This window comes from Macaca thibetana, chromosome 15 (genome assembly GCF_024542745.1).
Source record: "Macaca thibetana thibetana isolate TM-01 chromosome 15, ASM2454274v1, whole genome shotgun sequence".
NCBI classification, from domain to species: Eukaryota; Metazoa; Chordata; class Mammalia; order Primates; family Cercopithecidae; genus Macaca; species Macaca thibetana.
In genome coordinates this window covers 39,448,922-39,465,430 of record NC_065592.1, presented here as the reverse complement: position 1 = coordinate 39,465,430, position 16,509 = coordinate 39,448,922, and positions in this window count along the sequence as shown.

Here is a 16,509-nt window from a genome sequence, read left to right as displayed (position 1 = left end):
GGGCTGGGTCCTTGTCCTCTGTATTTTTCCGAAGCTTTACAGGAGATTATGATGCATAATTGGGATTGAGAATCACTGATATAGCATTCACAAATGGGTCTCATTTTTTTCTTCATCCCGTGAGGCTGTGCAGAAGGAAGGAAATGACACTCAAAGAAGAACCACCTGGTGTCAAGCCCATAGCTAGCGAATGGCAAAGCAGAACCTCAATCCCAGATTTCTTGACTCCAAAATATATAGCCCAAACTGCCTGCCCTTGTCCCATTCCTTGAGCTCTATCATGGATTGGTTTTATCCTGAGAGTCAGATCACATTACAGGGTACTTGTTGCAGTGTCTCCATTTGTGAACAAGTATATCACAATTCATTTCACTTTTGAGCAGTTTCTTACCTGAGGTAGAAATGCAATAACCGTTTCTTAGTAGGTGCTGTAAGGGATAGACAGGTAAATATTAAGACACAGTTCATCATCCCCCACCTTGGCAAATCATGGACACAGCCCAGTAGGGAATATAAGGGTTGTACACAGCTATCATGTGCGTGATCACTGCATGTCTTCAAAGTGCGTTTGTACCTCAGCAGAGAGCTCAGAAGCATGAAGAAAGTCCTCATGGAGGAGATGGCAGTGGAGCTAAGTCTTCAGAGTTGGCATTTTGGCAGGTGGAGGTTTGGAAACAGAAGAACTTCACTAGATGCAAGGTCCTGTTGGAGATTCAAGATAATGAGACACATAATTGAGAGGGAGTGAGAGCATGGGGAATTTCTGAGTTGGGGCAGTAACATGATCAGAACTGTACTACAGGAAGAAAAGTAGAAGAAGAATTGAGTGGAGAGAAGACTGGAGTAGGGGATACCAGGTAGGAGGGTTTGTCCCTGGTTAGGATGAGATGACAGCAGGACCCAGAAGAGGTTGCACTAAAAACCAGAGAGACAGCCGGGTACAGTGGCTCACACCTGTAATCCCAGCACATTGGGAGGCCGAGGCGGCTGGATCACTTGAGGTCAGGAGTTCATGACCAGCCTGGCCAACATGGTGAAACCCCGTCTCTACTAAACGTACAAAAAAATAGCCGGACGTGGTGGCGGGCGCCTGTAATCCTAGCTACTTGGTAGGCTAAGGCAAGAGAATCGCTTGAACCCAGAAGGTGGAGGTTGCAGTGAGCCAAGATTGCACCATTGCACTCCAGCCTGGGTAACGAGCGAAACTCCGTCTCAAAAACAAAACAAAACAAAACAAAAACCAAAAAACCACAAGGGAGACCAGTGCGAAGGGCATTGCCAAAGTGGCATCAGTAAGGCTTGGCAGTTGACCTTGTTTGTTGGAGAGAAGGGATAAGATTTTAAAGCTACATGTCTGAAAGAATGATGCTGCTGATCAAAATAAAGGAAGAAAGGATGTATTTCTGGCTCCAACCTGTCCTAGGAAGGCCTAGACACAGATCAGTGCTATGCCTCCCTCTCAACCTCAAACACCAACACCTCCATGCATTTCCTCTTTGGCTACTATGTCTTTTCCCTAACTTCTGCTTTTTCAGCTCTCTGGGCTGCCACTTCCACCTGTTCATCTGACTTAGACCCTCCCTGCTGGGTCCTTGGTCATCTACTCATTTGGTGCTTCCTCTGCCATCAGTACCTCCATTGCAGCTAGTGGTATGTAAATCACCATCTCTTATATTTGCTTCCCACTAGAAAGATCAGGAGAAGTTATTTCTTTCCCTTGTGCTCCAATTTTTCTCTAGACAGTTGGTATCCATAATTTTAAAAATAGTTCCTTGTTGTATAAACAAGCATTGGCTGAGAGGGGCTGTTAATCCACATCATGTCCCTTTTATAAAAATTCATGCATGGAATCCTACATTGTTATGCATCAAAATCTCCCGAAATGTCTTAGGATTTTTGCAGTGAGAATATTAAATGCATTGTTTTGTTTTGAAGAGACTAGACGTGCAGAGGAAGAGAGGTGGCATGGTGGGAGGGTACATTTGAGTTGTCAACAGCCTCTGCGGTGTCAGATCAATTACATCAGCACTTGGACTGGACCACAGGAAAGGAATGATTCTGCCTCCTGGGAATGTCAGAAGGACCTGATGATTATAGTTGGCAAAGCAATGAGGAGTGGCTTTGAATGTCATTGCTAAGAATTACCCTTTGAGTAGCATTTCTGGATGTCTGAGCTTTTCAAATGACACTTCTTTTCTGCTGTGGCTTTCCTTTCTGTTGGACTGGTTCCCAGAGGATCGTCTTGTTTGTCCTTGCCCTTGCTTTTGTATCAGTTCATGTTTTCTCTTCTGTCATCTTCCTTCCCAGCCCTGTTTCTCTGCCTCCTCCTTCTGCACTCACAACAGCCTCCCCTCTCCCCTGTTTAGAGGTGGAAGCATGTAAGAATGCGTGTGAGTGGGATGCTTGCCAAAGGACAGCATATTCAACATCTGGTATCAACAAGGTAACATTTAGCCTTAGACTAGCCAAACTACTGATGACCTGCTTCAATGCTGCATCTGCTGCTTTTTGTGTTGATGGTACTCAGAAATCATGAGAAAGGTCTTCAGTGATCCATGACTGCAACAAATCATTTTCCTAATTGTGCCGTATATCATGCCCCTCAACACAACTTACTAATCTCTGCCTCAGTTCCTCCATCTGTGAAAGTGGTGTAATACTTATCTACCTCCCTTGAATGTTGTGAAGATTAGTATATGTTGGTAAAGCACTTTTAAAATAAAGAATGATATAAAGCATTTTAATATCATTGTTGTCTTTGGGATGTGGGTGCCCTCCTGTAGAGAGGCTGCCCTGTCGGGGAAGTATCCCAGGTGTACCATGGTTTAGGAACACCCAGTGTATAAAACTTCCAGTGTAACAAAAACAAGAGTGTGATTGTTTCCTTTCTTTCTTTTTTAACCTCATCTCAGGCTCTACTTTCAGATTACTTTCTTTATGAAAAATTTCAACATGGCATTTCTTTAAATAGGCTTTTGGTGCATTTAGCATGAGATTCAATTTATAGAAGTGATTTATGCAAGATTTAAAAGAACACATCTATTGAACCTCTATTACCCAATGTAACTGTTGGGTTTGCAAGCTGATCATTAATCTAACAGTGAAGTTTATCATCATTAGGTGGAAAACTTTGGTTTCTGCATTATCCAGATGTCCAGATTGTATATGAAAGTTCTCTCACTGTAGGTACTGATTGGAACGGACAGAATGGTGATCTTGTTACTTCCGAATGAGAGGATCTGCAGTTCCTCTTCTAAAATGCCCTTACAGCACAGCCAGTTTTGGGGGAAAGGACTAACCACATATGCTCACTAAAGGGCTGACAGTCAGTCCATGAGATAGGAAAATGGAATATAGGTTCTCTTTCTTGACTCCTGGTGACTGCTAAGAGATTTAAGTCAGCTCTGGTCTGTTTTCTTTTCTATGGGTTTGTTGGGAGGAAAATTCAAAATCCTGTTATTTAAGAGATTGGTTTTTTTATGGCTGGGCGTGGTGGCTCCCAGCACTTTGGGAGGCTGAGGCTGGCGGATCATGAGGTCAGGAATTCGAGACCAGCCTGGCCAACATGGTGAAACCCCATCTCTACTAAAAACACAAACAGCACTTTGAGAGGCCGAGGCGGGTGGATCACGAGGTCAGGAGTTTGAGACCAGCCTGGCCAACATGGTGAAACTCTATCTCGACTAAAAATACAAAAACTAGCCAGGTATGATGGCGTGTGCCTGTAATCCCAGGTACTCGGGAGCCTGAGGCAGGAGAATCGCTTGAACCTGGGAGGCAGAGGTTGCAGTGAGCAGAGATTGTGCCATTGTACTCCAGCCTGGGTAACAAGAGCGAGACACTGTCTCCAAAAAAAAAAAAAAAAAAAAAAAAAATTGATTTTTTTAAATCAAAAGACTACCTGCTATGGGGGAAATACTCTAAGTAGCAGTGGAAGGTAAGGCTCTAGTTCTTTTCCTGTCCCATCATCTGGTTCAGCTTCCAGCATAACCAAAAAGGAAATTCAGAGGCTGGTGCTGTGCATATAGATTTAGATTCTTATCTATGAGTCTCCAAAGAGTTTCTTGAAATGGGCTGGTTGTTCTTCAACATTCTGTGGGACTGGAGGCAGTTGCTCCAGTCACTCAGGCATTGAGAAATCTGGGGTATGACTGGGGCAAATGTCTCATGTGGTCACCTTTATTTCCAGGCTGAAGGGGCAGGAGCTATCCAGGGGAAGCTCTTCTCAGGGCAGAAGTATAAAAGGGCAAGCCCAACTGTAGAAGAACATTTTATGATTCAGTGTTATATCTGCTAACATCTCCTTGGCCAAAGCATGAAGCTCTAAGGAGGAGGGAAGTAGACTCTTCCTAAGAAGGTGAGGAGAGGAGGAACAGTAATCTAACCTACCACAGAATCACAAGTGGGAAGGGAACTAGGGGGATACCAAGGAGTTGAGATTATATTATAAATCAAGGAATGGGGAACCCAGGGAACAAATGCGTCCTCATTCCTCTGATTTTCTACTGAGACACTTCTTCATTACTTCTTTCCTTCCTCTAAATTTGTTTTTCATTTAGTGGGGGAGACTTTAAAATGGTGATAATAATAGAATACCCTTCATAGGGTTGTTGGGTTAAATGAGTGACATATGTATTTAGAATACTGCCTGGTATATGATAAACATTATACGTTTTAGCCTTTTTTTTTTTAAGGTCATATGGCTTCTACATGGGGATGGAGAGATTTGAACCCAAGTGGTCTGGCTCCAGAGTTCATGCTTTTAAGAATGACAATACAGACCAGGCACGGTGGCTCACGCCTGTAATCCCAGCACTTTGGGAGGCCAAGGCAGGTTGATCACCAGAGGTCAGGAGCTTGAGACCAGCCTGGCCAACATGGCGAAAACCCATCTCTACTAAAAATACAAAAATTAGCCAGGCGTGGTGGCGCACGCCTGTAATCCCAGCTACTCAGGAGGCTGAGGTAGGAGAATGTCTTGAACCTGGGAGGCAGAGGTTTCAGTAAGCCTAGATCGTGTCACCTGACTCCAGCCTGTGTTACAGAGTGAGACTCCATCTCAAAAAAAGAAAAAAAGAAAAAGAAAAAACAAGAATAACAATACATCTGGGTGTGGTGGCTCATGCCTGTCCGGAATCCCAGCACTTTGGGAGGCGAAGGTGGGAGGATCACTTGAGCCCAGTAGTTCGAAGACAGTCTGGGTAACATAGTGAGACTCTGCTTAAAAAAAAAATTAAAAATATTAATAAAAAAGAATTATAATATACAGCCTTTGTATTCAGCATCTGACTTCAAATCTTAGCTTTGCAAAGATGTGACCTCCTGAGTATTAGACCATCATCAGCAAAATACCTACTTCTCAGGATTGCTGTGATCTCATGAGAGTACAAATATGGAAGAGCCTTGAAAATTGTAAAATCGAATCCCCCAAAGTTCCACAAAAACAACCCCCCCAAAACCTCTAACCCTCTATTCTGATCTTTTGTGTTTGCAAGAGTCTAAGACTATCTCTTCTCCCATCACAAAACCTCATCTTCAATTGCCTTCCAGCCTCCTCACTCTGATACTCCTTTAACACAATCATCAGTCTCTCAGTTTCAGAGCCAGGCTCTGTGCAATTTCTTCTGTTGATCCCTCTACCTGGAATACTCCCAGCTTCTCTGCAATCCCTTCCCATCACCTATGCTGCTGAAATGTTACCCAGTCTTCAAGGTCAAGTGAACAACAGGACACACTCCTAGAATCTGGGCTCTAGTTCTAGTTTTGTGGGCAAGTTACTAGGTCTCTCTGGATACTAATTTCTTTGTGAGAGAAGGGTGTTGGAGATGAGGATCTCTAAATTCATGTTCTAATTAGTCTAATTCTGAAATTAAACTAACTTTTTCAATTTACAGCATGTAACCCAAGTTATCAATTTTACCTTCTCCTTAAAAGATAATGTGTACATAAATGGAATTCAAATGCTACATGCAAGTGGATCAGCCCCTAAGGTTGAAAGCACCATTCATGAATGTTATTGATTATTGTATTACACTTAAACTGTTTATAAATGCAATCTAAATATAGGCAATACAAGAATTTCTATATAATGGGAACAAAAAGGTTGTTGCTGCTCCAAATGTAATTTTCCCGACAAAATGTAATTGACTGCTGTTTATTTCAAACTGCCCAATTCTACAGATTATAGGCCACTTCTATTTTATAAATTTCCCCATTCTAAGGCAATCATGTGCCCAGAATATGTAGATTTTTGTATATCCTTTAAAAATTCTAGTCAATTGATTATGGTAGATGATTTCCATTGTAAAACCAGGGCTATGTGAAAATCTACTTCAAAGGGAAGGAAGTCAGCATTTATTGAACACCTTCTGTGGGCTTTAGGCATATTTATGTATTATTTCATTTAATTCTTAAAATAGTCCGCAGATGTAAGTAATAATATTCATATTTTATAGAGGAAGTGAAGCCTGGAGAGATTAAAGTGACTTGTTCAAAATTATATACCAACAGATCTAGAGATGGATAGTGGTGATTTGTACAATAATGTGAATGTACTTAATGCCACTGAACTGACACTTAAAAGTGGTTAAAATGGTAAATTTTGTGTTATGTTTCACCACAAGAAAGAAAAGGAATTCACATAGCTAGTAAATAGCTTAACTAGATTTAGATTCCAAGTCAGTAGGCTTTGATTGGTCTGTTTATGACGTTGGAGAAATTCAGCACGCTGATTGGGTGGTTATGTTCATCAAAGATCTGCCAGGAGACTGAGGAGCCTGAAGCAAAAAAAGCAGAGAGAAGTGCTAAGTGAGGTTGTAAGTGTCAGCAACAGCTAAGATGGCAACCCCAATTCTGTCTGATAGTAAGCTGAGAACCAGTGACCAAGGCAAAAAAAAAGATCATCAATCAGGTTTGCCGTTTAGATTAGCGTTTCTGCAATGTTAGTATGCATAGGAATCACCTGGCTGTCTCATTACAATGCAGATTTTGATTTAGAAAATCTGTGATGGGGTGAATTTTGCATTCCTAACAAGCTCCCAGGTGATGGTGATATTGCTTGTCCATGGACTAACTGATGTATAGCAAGGATTTAGATCACTCTAAACTCCTCCAAGGCAGTTGTCTAAGTGTGGCTTTCAGATCATTTGCACCAGAGAATCTGGGGTGCTTTCACAAAGCAAATTCTGGACCCCGTCCTGGACCTAATGAATCAGGATCTCTGAGGTGGGATTGGAATGTATACTTGTAACAAGCTGCCCATTTGCTTGTTATGTGTATGATGTTTGAGAACCACTGCTAATAGGACATCAACATGTCATGATAATTATAAGCCCTTTCACTTGCATATCCATTTCCAGTTTATAAATCCTTCTCACATCCTGTTTTTCCTGTACCTGTACAGCAGGCTGATGAAACTTATACCATTAGCCCTGCTCTGCAAATAAGGAGAATGACATCTCTAGTCTTAAGTGCTAGACTCAAAGGGTTTCTGACTCCCAGGAAAGCATTCTTATTATTTTGTGGCTTGCTCTCCCACTTTACCATATCTTTACTTATACCCCTACACAAATTAGAAGTTCTTTTATGTCTAAAAAGCTTTGCAGAGCAATTTTCTTGCTATGATGCTTTTAAAGATTTCAATCTAATTTAGCACATTAAGCAGCACAGTTTATGCTTATAAGCATAAAGTTATCCAAGGTCATGGCAAAAAATGTTTGGTGAAGTAATTAAGAAATAGTTTGCACTGAGGGTTTTTTTTTTAATCTTTTTTTAATCCTTTACCTACATTTATCAATTGTTAACGGTTCATTTTCCTCTCTTTTAACCATTTGAAAGGAAGTTACAGACATCATGACACTTCACCCCTTAATACTTCAGCATGTATCTACCAAAAATAAGAAAATTCTCTTAGATTACTATAATCCCATCATCACACCTAAGAAAATTAACATTAATTCAGTATCATCTAATAGATAGTCTACACTCAAATTTCTGCAGTTATCTTAATATCTTTTATTGCTGTTTATTTTTTCAGATCCAGTTAAGGTTTATTGCATTTGGTTGTTTTGTCTCTTTAGTCTTAATAATCTAGAACGAAACTCTCTCCTTATTTATTTATTATTGTTTTTGTGACATTAAATTTATTTTCAAGTCCAGGCCTTGTAAAGTACCCTCACATTCTGAATTTATTTGGTTACTTCCTCATGATTAGATGCAGGTTCAACTTTGTCAGCAAGGGTATCATGTAGATAAATGTCACGAACCTCTCATTGCATCATTTTAGGAGGCACATAGTGGCAAACTGTCCCTAAATTTGATCACCTGGTGGAGGCGGTAGCAGTCATTATAAAGTTACTTTCACTCCATTATAAAGTTACTTTCACTCCATTATAAAGTTACTTTCACTCATAGCTAATAAGTTATCTGTGGGGTGATGCTTTAAGACCATGAATATTGTCTCCTTGTAACCTTTCACCCAACGGTTTTGGCATACATTGATGATCCTTATCTGATTCCATTATCTTGTTGAAGATTGCAAAACGGTGATTAAATCAGTCTTGACCATTTGTCAGCATTCATATGGAAAGAAGGCATGCTGGGTTTAAGAAAATCTGAATTTAGGTTACCTCAAGTCATGCTGGCTACTCAGAAAGCAAAGGCTCCACTTCGCCACATGTTTCTTAAGAGATCATCTCCCTTAGAACTCCTTGGCTGGGGTGGGGAGGACAGGGGATAGTTTTTTCCCTGTGCCAAGGAACATCTACCTGAGAGAAAAGACTCCTAACTTCCTCCTCCTAAGCATCACGGCTTTAGGTTGCCTCTCTGGTGTCTGCCTCTGGTGCTATCCATCTCTCCTAAGCTCTGCTGGGAGAACACAGAAGCTGTGATCCAGGAATTTCCTTAATATCTCAAAATCCTAACTAAAAACCACCTGCAACAGCCCCCATTCTTTCTACCTTCCTTCTTGTTACAAAGAAGAAAGTGTCTTCTTTTAATAGCCATTTCTTCTATCGGTACTCTGAATGCCACTCCTTCCTGTTTTCTCAAGAATCTCATGCAGGGCAGGCGTGGCGGCTCACGCCTGTAATCCCAGCACTTTGGGAGGCTAAGGCTGGTGGATCATGAGGTCAGGAATTCGAGACCAGCCTGGCCAACATGGTGAAACCCCATCTCTACTAAAAACACAAACATAAGCTGGGCGTGGTGGCGGGCGCCCGTAATCCCAGCTACTCTGGAGGCTGAGGCAGAAGAATCATTTGAACCCGGGAAGCAGAGGTTGCAGTGAGCCGAGATTGCGCCATTGCACTCCAGCCTGGGTGACAGGGTGAGACTCTGTCTCAAAAAAAAAAAAAAAAAAAAACAACAACAAAAAAACAACTTATGCAACTGATTATCATTTTTCCCGTGTTATTATGCTCAAGTCTCCCCTTGCCCCCTTATTGGATTTTTATCATCATCATTTAAATGTGTTATAGTCTTGTCTTAAAAAGTACTTTCTTTACCCACAGTCACCTTTAGCTCTGTTTCTCTTCTTCCCTTAACAGCTGAGCTGTCTAAACGTTCTATCTCTACTTCCCACTTCTTTCTTTCTTTCTTTCTTTCTTTTTGAGATGGAGTTTCCCTCTTGTTGCCCAGCCTGGAGTGCAGTGCTGTGATGCCAGTTCACAGAAACCTCCAGCTCCTGGGTTCAAGCGATTCTCCTGCCTCAGCCTCCTGAATAGCTGGGATTACAGGTGCCCGCCACCATGCGCAGCTAATTTTTGTATTTTTAGTAGAGATGAGGTTTCACCATGTTGGCCAGGCTGGTCTCGAACTCCTGACCTCAAGTGATTCACCTGCCTTGACTTCCAAAAGTGCTGGGATTATAGGTGTGAGCCACTGTGCCCGGCCTCTATTTCCTACTTATTAGTCAGTTTCAATAAACTCTTTTCTGGATTCTGCTCCTACTACTTTACCAAATGGCTTTACTAAGATCACTGATGACTTATAAATGACTGTATCCATTGGACTCATTTTGCTTTACCCATCAGCAGCATTCGACCAGTTGACCATGTCCTGCTTTTTGAAACATTTTGTTCCTTGGTCACTATGACACTGCTCTTTCCTAGTTTCCTTCTGAATTTTCTGAGAATTCTGTCACAGTTAGTTACCTCTTATCAGTGTTCCTCAGCTTCAGCCTAGTCCTCTTCTTTCATTTTACAAAATCTCATTAAATCATCACACTCACTTTCATGACTTCAATTAATTTACCCTCTGATGCCTTCCACCTTTATATGCCAAGTATAAATCTCTCCTCTAAGCACCAGGCTTATAAATTCAACTGCTACTGGACACCTCCATCCAGAAGCCTCACTGGCCCTTCAAATTCAGTGTGCCTAGAACTAACTAAACTCATCATTTTCTCTCCAAACCTGCTTTTTGTCCAGAGTTTCTATTTTAGTAAATGCCACTGAATCTGGAGTTAACCCTTGCTTGACATTTTTTCTTCCTCACCTCCCACATCTAGTCAGTTACCAAGTTCTGCTGATTTTACCTCCTAAATTCCATTAATTTACTTGTCCCCATCTTCCCTAGTCCGAGCCACCATCCTCACTCACCTGGACCACAGTGATAGCCCCCTCATGATTTCCCTGCATATATTTTGCCTTTCCAATCCATTCTGCACACTGCAGCCCAAATGATTTGTAACAGCTTTGATAAGATGTAATTAACGTAACTTACAGTTCACCCATTTAACCAAGTGACCTTTTAAAAACACAAATCTGAGCAGGTTATTCCCTGCTTATAATTTTGAAATCAAGTCTGAATCCTTATTCTAGCTTATTTTATTAAATTAATTAATTTATTTTTTTGAGACAGTCTTGCTCTGTTGCCCAGGCTGAAGTGCAGTGGCACAATCTTGGCTCACTGCAACCTCCACCTCCCGGGTTCAAGTGATTCTCTTGCCTCAGCCTCCCGAGTAGCTGGGATTACCGGCCCATGCCACCACGCCTGGCTAATTTTTTTTGTATTTTTAGTAGAGACGGGGTTTCACCGTGTTAGCCAGGATGGTCTCGATCTCCTGTGATCTGCCCACCTCGGCCTCCCAAAGTGCTGGGATCACAGGCATGAGCCACTGCACCTGGCCCCTTATTCTAGCTTAAAAGGTCGACATGATCTGTCCCTTGCTTTCTAAAGTTCCCCAACTTCATTCTCTGTCATTCACTCTCCAGACTTCATCCACGGTTGCGTTTTCTCTATTTCTTGAACTTGCCATATTCTTTATTCCATTTTTACATGTTGATCTTTCTTCATAGAATACTGTTCCCTCTCTACCACTTTCTAACTCATCAGTCTTCCCGCCTCAGCTTAAATATCACTTCTTCTGGGAAGCTTTCCTTGATACCCCCAGTGCCTGCTATGGTAGGAGTCTGATACATTCTGATCATCTGCTAAAGCCTTTACATTTACAATTTGACTTTTTTGTTAGACTATAGGACAGGGATGGTGTTTATCTTGTTCACCTTTGTGTCCTCACTGCCTAACATGGTTGCTTAGCAGATAATGGGCAATCTCTAAATACTGCTGGATGAATGCTGGGTGAATGGGGCTATTGTTACCAAGATCCATGCCCTGCCCTGACCCCTGCTCTCATCGTTGTTGAAGTCACCACTACCAAAGCTGCCTTATGTACTATTACTATTGTTCTATGCTGCGAGAAATAGCTTCAGAATGCAGTCTTGCTGTTTTACTTTTATATCTCCCTCAATTAGGAAACTAGACTAAGTGCTGAATCCAACAGTATTGACCCTTATGCTGAACCCCCAGGCCATTAGACTTTAGGGATAATTTTTAACTGGGAGGAAGGGAGAATAATTAAAAGTCTGTTGATTCAAGTTCACATGTATATATACAGATGAGTTGATAAATACAGTAATGGATGTGTGGATACACACATGTAAATGTGCATGTGCAAACACAGGGTCCAGCTGTCATACTCCAATATGCATGCATATACACTCTCACAGAGGCAACCTGATATATACTCACTCCTTACATATGTACACAGAGTAAAATGACATATGCTTGGCACTTATGCATATGTACAGAGGCAAGCTGATACACTCATTACATATGTACACACAGGCAAATGGCATATGGTCAATACATATGTATACATACAGAGGCAAGCTGACATACTTAAACGCACACAGTGGTAAAATGTAATTATTTAGTTCCATTTGACTTACTGTAATTCCTCCAGGTACCTAGCTCCTTGCTTTATCTCTCTTTCATGATTCTTGGCTCAGTGGATGCCATTCTCAAGTTCCCAGGCTCTTGGCTGAAACATCTTGTCCTTCCCTTTGACCCACCTGGCTTTTTGTCAGAACTTTTCCTCCCAGCAGCTTGGCTGCCTCTGCCAGTTACCAGGCTGCGTCCTGCAGGTCTCTCTAGTACCCAGCCAGCTCAGATGAGCTCTTTTCACTGTTGACTTTAACCTTTTGGGTTTTGATTCAAAGTACAGGCTTTTGAGCTAGACAGACCTGGCCCCAGCCTTGTTGCCCATTAACTATGTACCTTGGGCAAATTACCTAACCTCTCCAAACCTCAGCTTTCTCATCTATATGATTAAGATAATACTAGTACCTTCTCAGGCCAGGCATAGTGGCTTACACCTGTAATCCTAGCACTCTGCGAGGATGAGATGGGAGGCTCACTTGAGGCCAAGCGTTCAAAACCAGCCTGGGCAACATAGTGAGACCCTCATCTCTTAAAAAAAAATTTAAAAATTATCCAGGCATGGTGGTGCACACCTATAGTCATAGCTATTCAAGAGGCTGAGGCTGGAGGATTGCTTGAGCCCAGGGTTCAAGGTTACAGTGAGCTATGATCACATCACTGCACTCCAGTCCAAGTTACAGAGTGTGACCCTCTCTCTAAAAAAAAAAAAAAAAAAAAAAAAAAAAAGACCAAAACCAAAACCAAAAAAAGACTAGGTTTTTGGTTGTGTTACATTAGATAATACATGTGGAGCTCTTAGTCTGGTATATAAGTACAGTTAATGACAACTGCCACTAACAATAACTAACATTTCTCACGTGGTTACTATGCGACTCCTACTTCTAGCTAATGATTTATTGAGTACTTATGATGTAATAAGCATGGTTCTAAGCACTTCACATCTATGAACCCATTTTATTCTTATAACAACCTTTATGAATCAGATAAAAATTTTATTTCCATGTTACAGATTATCAAACTGAGGCACCAAGAAGTTAAGTAATTTGACCAAGGTCATATTGCTAGCAAACAGCAGAGCTAAGATGCAAACCCAGATGGTTTGGTTCTGGAGCCTACACTCTTAATTACTATGCTATACCTCCTACTTCCATTTACATGTGATTGTCTTTCTCAGAGAAGCTATTTCATTGATACACTCCTTTATGAACTAAAACCCTTGGAGAAATTTTTGGATTGCGGCTGAAAATTTCCATTTGCTGAAAGATCAAGAAAAATCTTACTTCTGTATTCAGAGCAATGCTGAACAATTGAATGACAAGAAGACCTGCAGGAAAAACCCAGAGATGCCTCCTCAGTTTCTCTACCCACTCACAGGGACTGTTTGGGTGAGAAGTGACAATTATAGTAATGAAGCCTGTTCTCCTTCAGGCAGAGTTAGGATATCTTTCTGCATTCCCATAGCACTTTTTGTTCTGTAACCCTTGCCTTCTTGGCTTCTACCTTGTCTATGTAATTGAGGACCATTCAGGGGAAGTGGATAAGAATAACAGAAATTCCAACGGAAGTCCCCACCAATGGCATCACAAGAATCTCTGAATATAATCACAAGAAACCCAACAAAATCTCTTGACACTCTTGCAAGATGGTCAGGATGGCTTGTGAAGACTCTTAGGTGCCTGCAGTCTTGATAATGCCAATTTTTTTGCTTCATCATGTGTCAGATGATGATGCTTCTTCATCTTCTCCTGCTAGTGATGTGGTGGGGTTTTATAGTCAGAATGAACCAGGTAACTCCAACTTCTTCACCTTGTGGCCTTGGGTTCTTGACCTCATGAGCCCTTTGTTTTTTCATCTATAAAATGGAAATAATACTTACCAAAAAGGTGGGTGGGAAGATTAATGACAACAAATGCGAAGTGCCTGGGACATAGGCATACCTGTGCCATAGCCGGTTCTCGGTGTATGATTATCTTGGCTCAACCCAACAATTATTCTTTCCCACTGACATTATTATTATTATCAGGTCTCCCCTATTAGACCATAAGCTCTGTGAGAATCAGAGACTGTTTTGTTCACTGCTGTTTCTCTGTACCTAGGACAGTGCCTAGCTCATAGTTGGTGTTCAGTAAATATTTGTTGAATCAATAAATGAAGTCCTGATAAATGAAGTCCTAAACTAGTTGACCTTGCTTTTTATTTTTTTTTATTTTTTTATTTTTTTTGAGACGAAGTCTTGCTCTGTTGCCCAGACTGGAGTGCGGTGGCGCGGTCTTGGCTCACTGCAACCTTCACCTCCCGGGTTCAAGTGATTCTTCTGCCTCAGCCTCCCAAGTGGCTGGGATTACAGGCGCCTGCCACCATGACCAGCTAATTTTTTGTAGTTTTAGTAGAGATGGGGTTTCACCATGTTGGCCAAGCTGGTCTTGAACTCCTGACCTCAGGTGATCTGCCCACCTCGGCCTCCCAAAGTGCTGGGATTATAGGTGTGAGCCACTGTGCCCGGCCAACCTTGCTTTTTTAGATTCTTACTAAACTGGCTGGCATTCAGATGCTCTTACGCGCAGGGAAGTGTTCCCTCTGCCTGGAGCACTCCCTCTTCACCTGGTTAACTTCTACTCCTCCTTCTGATCTTAGCACAAGCATCACTCCTTTAGGGAAACCTCTCTAACCTCCTCTTTCATAGCATTTGTTAACAATGTGGCAATTTTACTTTTATTTGTATAACTGTTTGATTAATATTTGACTGTAAACTTCCTAAGGACAGGGACCAGGTCTGTTGTACTTACCATTGTATATTCCCAGGCACTAGGAGTAGACCTTCAGTACAAATTTGCTGAATGAATAAATAACATATCCATTTTACGAAGACCCCCCTATCTAGAAATTGGGGTCCAGTTTCACAAATTGGATCAGAAGTCAATCCCAGGCTTTGCCAGTGCTGCACCATAAATCATTGCTTTCCCCTGTTTCTATGTCAAGCACTGTGACTCTCTCCTACTGGGGCCAATTTGTCAGTCCCAAAGTGTCTCATTACTGTTTATCAGGACTTTGTTATGCAGCTGGACCCTCCAGCAGGAGGTCTAGGAAAGCCAGGATATTGGCAGGGCTGGGAGTATGGGATGGGATTTGCCATTTACATCTACCCCACCCTCACTCCATTTATATTTGGTATTTATCACAGTGAGTTGTAGTTGTTAATTTTCAAGTGTCTCCTTCTCTCCCACACAGTGAGGGCAGGATCTCTTGCCCCCAGAGGCTACTCTGGTGTGCAGCGAATGCCCATAAGGGTTTCTTGAAGGAATGCAATGTTTTCCATGAGTGAAGCTTAATTGAGAACAGAAATCAACTCATAAGAGAGGGCACTACCTCTGACAATTTTTTTTTTAACCCTGAGCCAATAAATCCCTTTTTGTTTACCTTAACTTGGATTGGGGTTTTCTGTTACTTGGAAGTGAAAACATTCTGGTAGAGCATAACTAATTATGTTCCATATAAGATCTCTGATAGATTTTTGTTTAAAAATATTCATGTCCTATTATTCCCTCTCACTTACCTCCATAAGGAGAATAAACTTCCCTATCCTTTGTCTTTGAGCTCAGCTATGGGACTGATCTTAGCCAGTGAGATTTTAGCAGACATATACAAGCAGCGTGTATATGCCCCCTTGTACCGCTGCCATCTCCGTGACAAGAGTTCCTCCTGGATCCCATCCTCAGAATGAATACTAGAATAGTGAACCAGAACTCAACCAGCACACAGGAGCCAAACCCAGCTGAATCTGTATCTTAAAGCAAAGCCATCCACCCAAGCCTAGCCTAGATCAACCAGCCAACCCCTAGCCAACCTCTAGATCTATGAGAAATGAATGCTCCTTGTGGCATGCTGCTGAGATTTTATGGAGGTTTGTTAGGGAGCAATAGCTGACTGATCAAGTTTAGGTCAGGGTTTTCCAAACTTGACAGTGCATCTGAATTACTTAGACAACTTTAAAATAAATAAGAGATACCTGGGCATCACCTAGACTGTCTGGAGTACTGTTCAGAAATCTACATTCTTTTAAAATTCACTGGGTGGTTTTTATGTAGTGAGTCCCACAGCCTTTTGCTATCTGATATTTTGGGGTCACCGGTATTAAAGCGTGTCATGGGTGTTATATTAATTCACCTCTAACAACCTCTTCCCTCTCTGAGATTATATGATCAAAGTCAGACAAATTCTGTTTCTGAAGCAGAGTTGTTTTCAAGAAATCTGTGTTGAATTTGTGTTAGCTGATTTGGGGAAAGATGC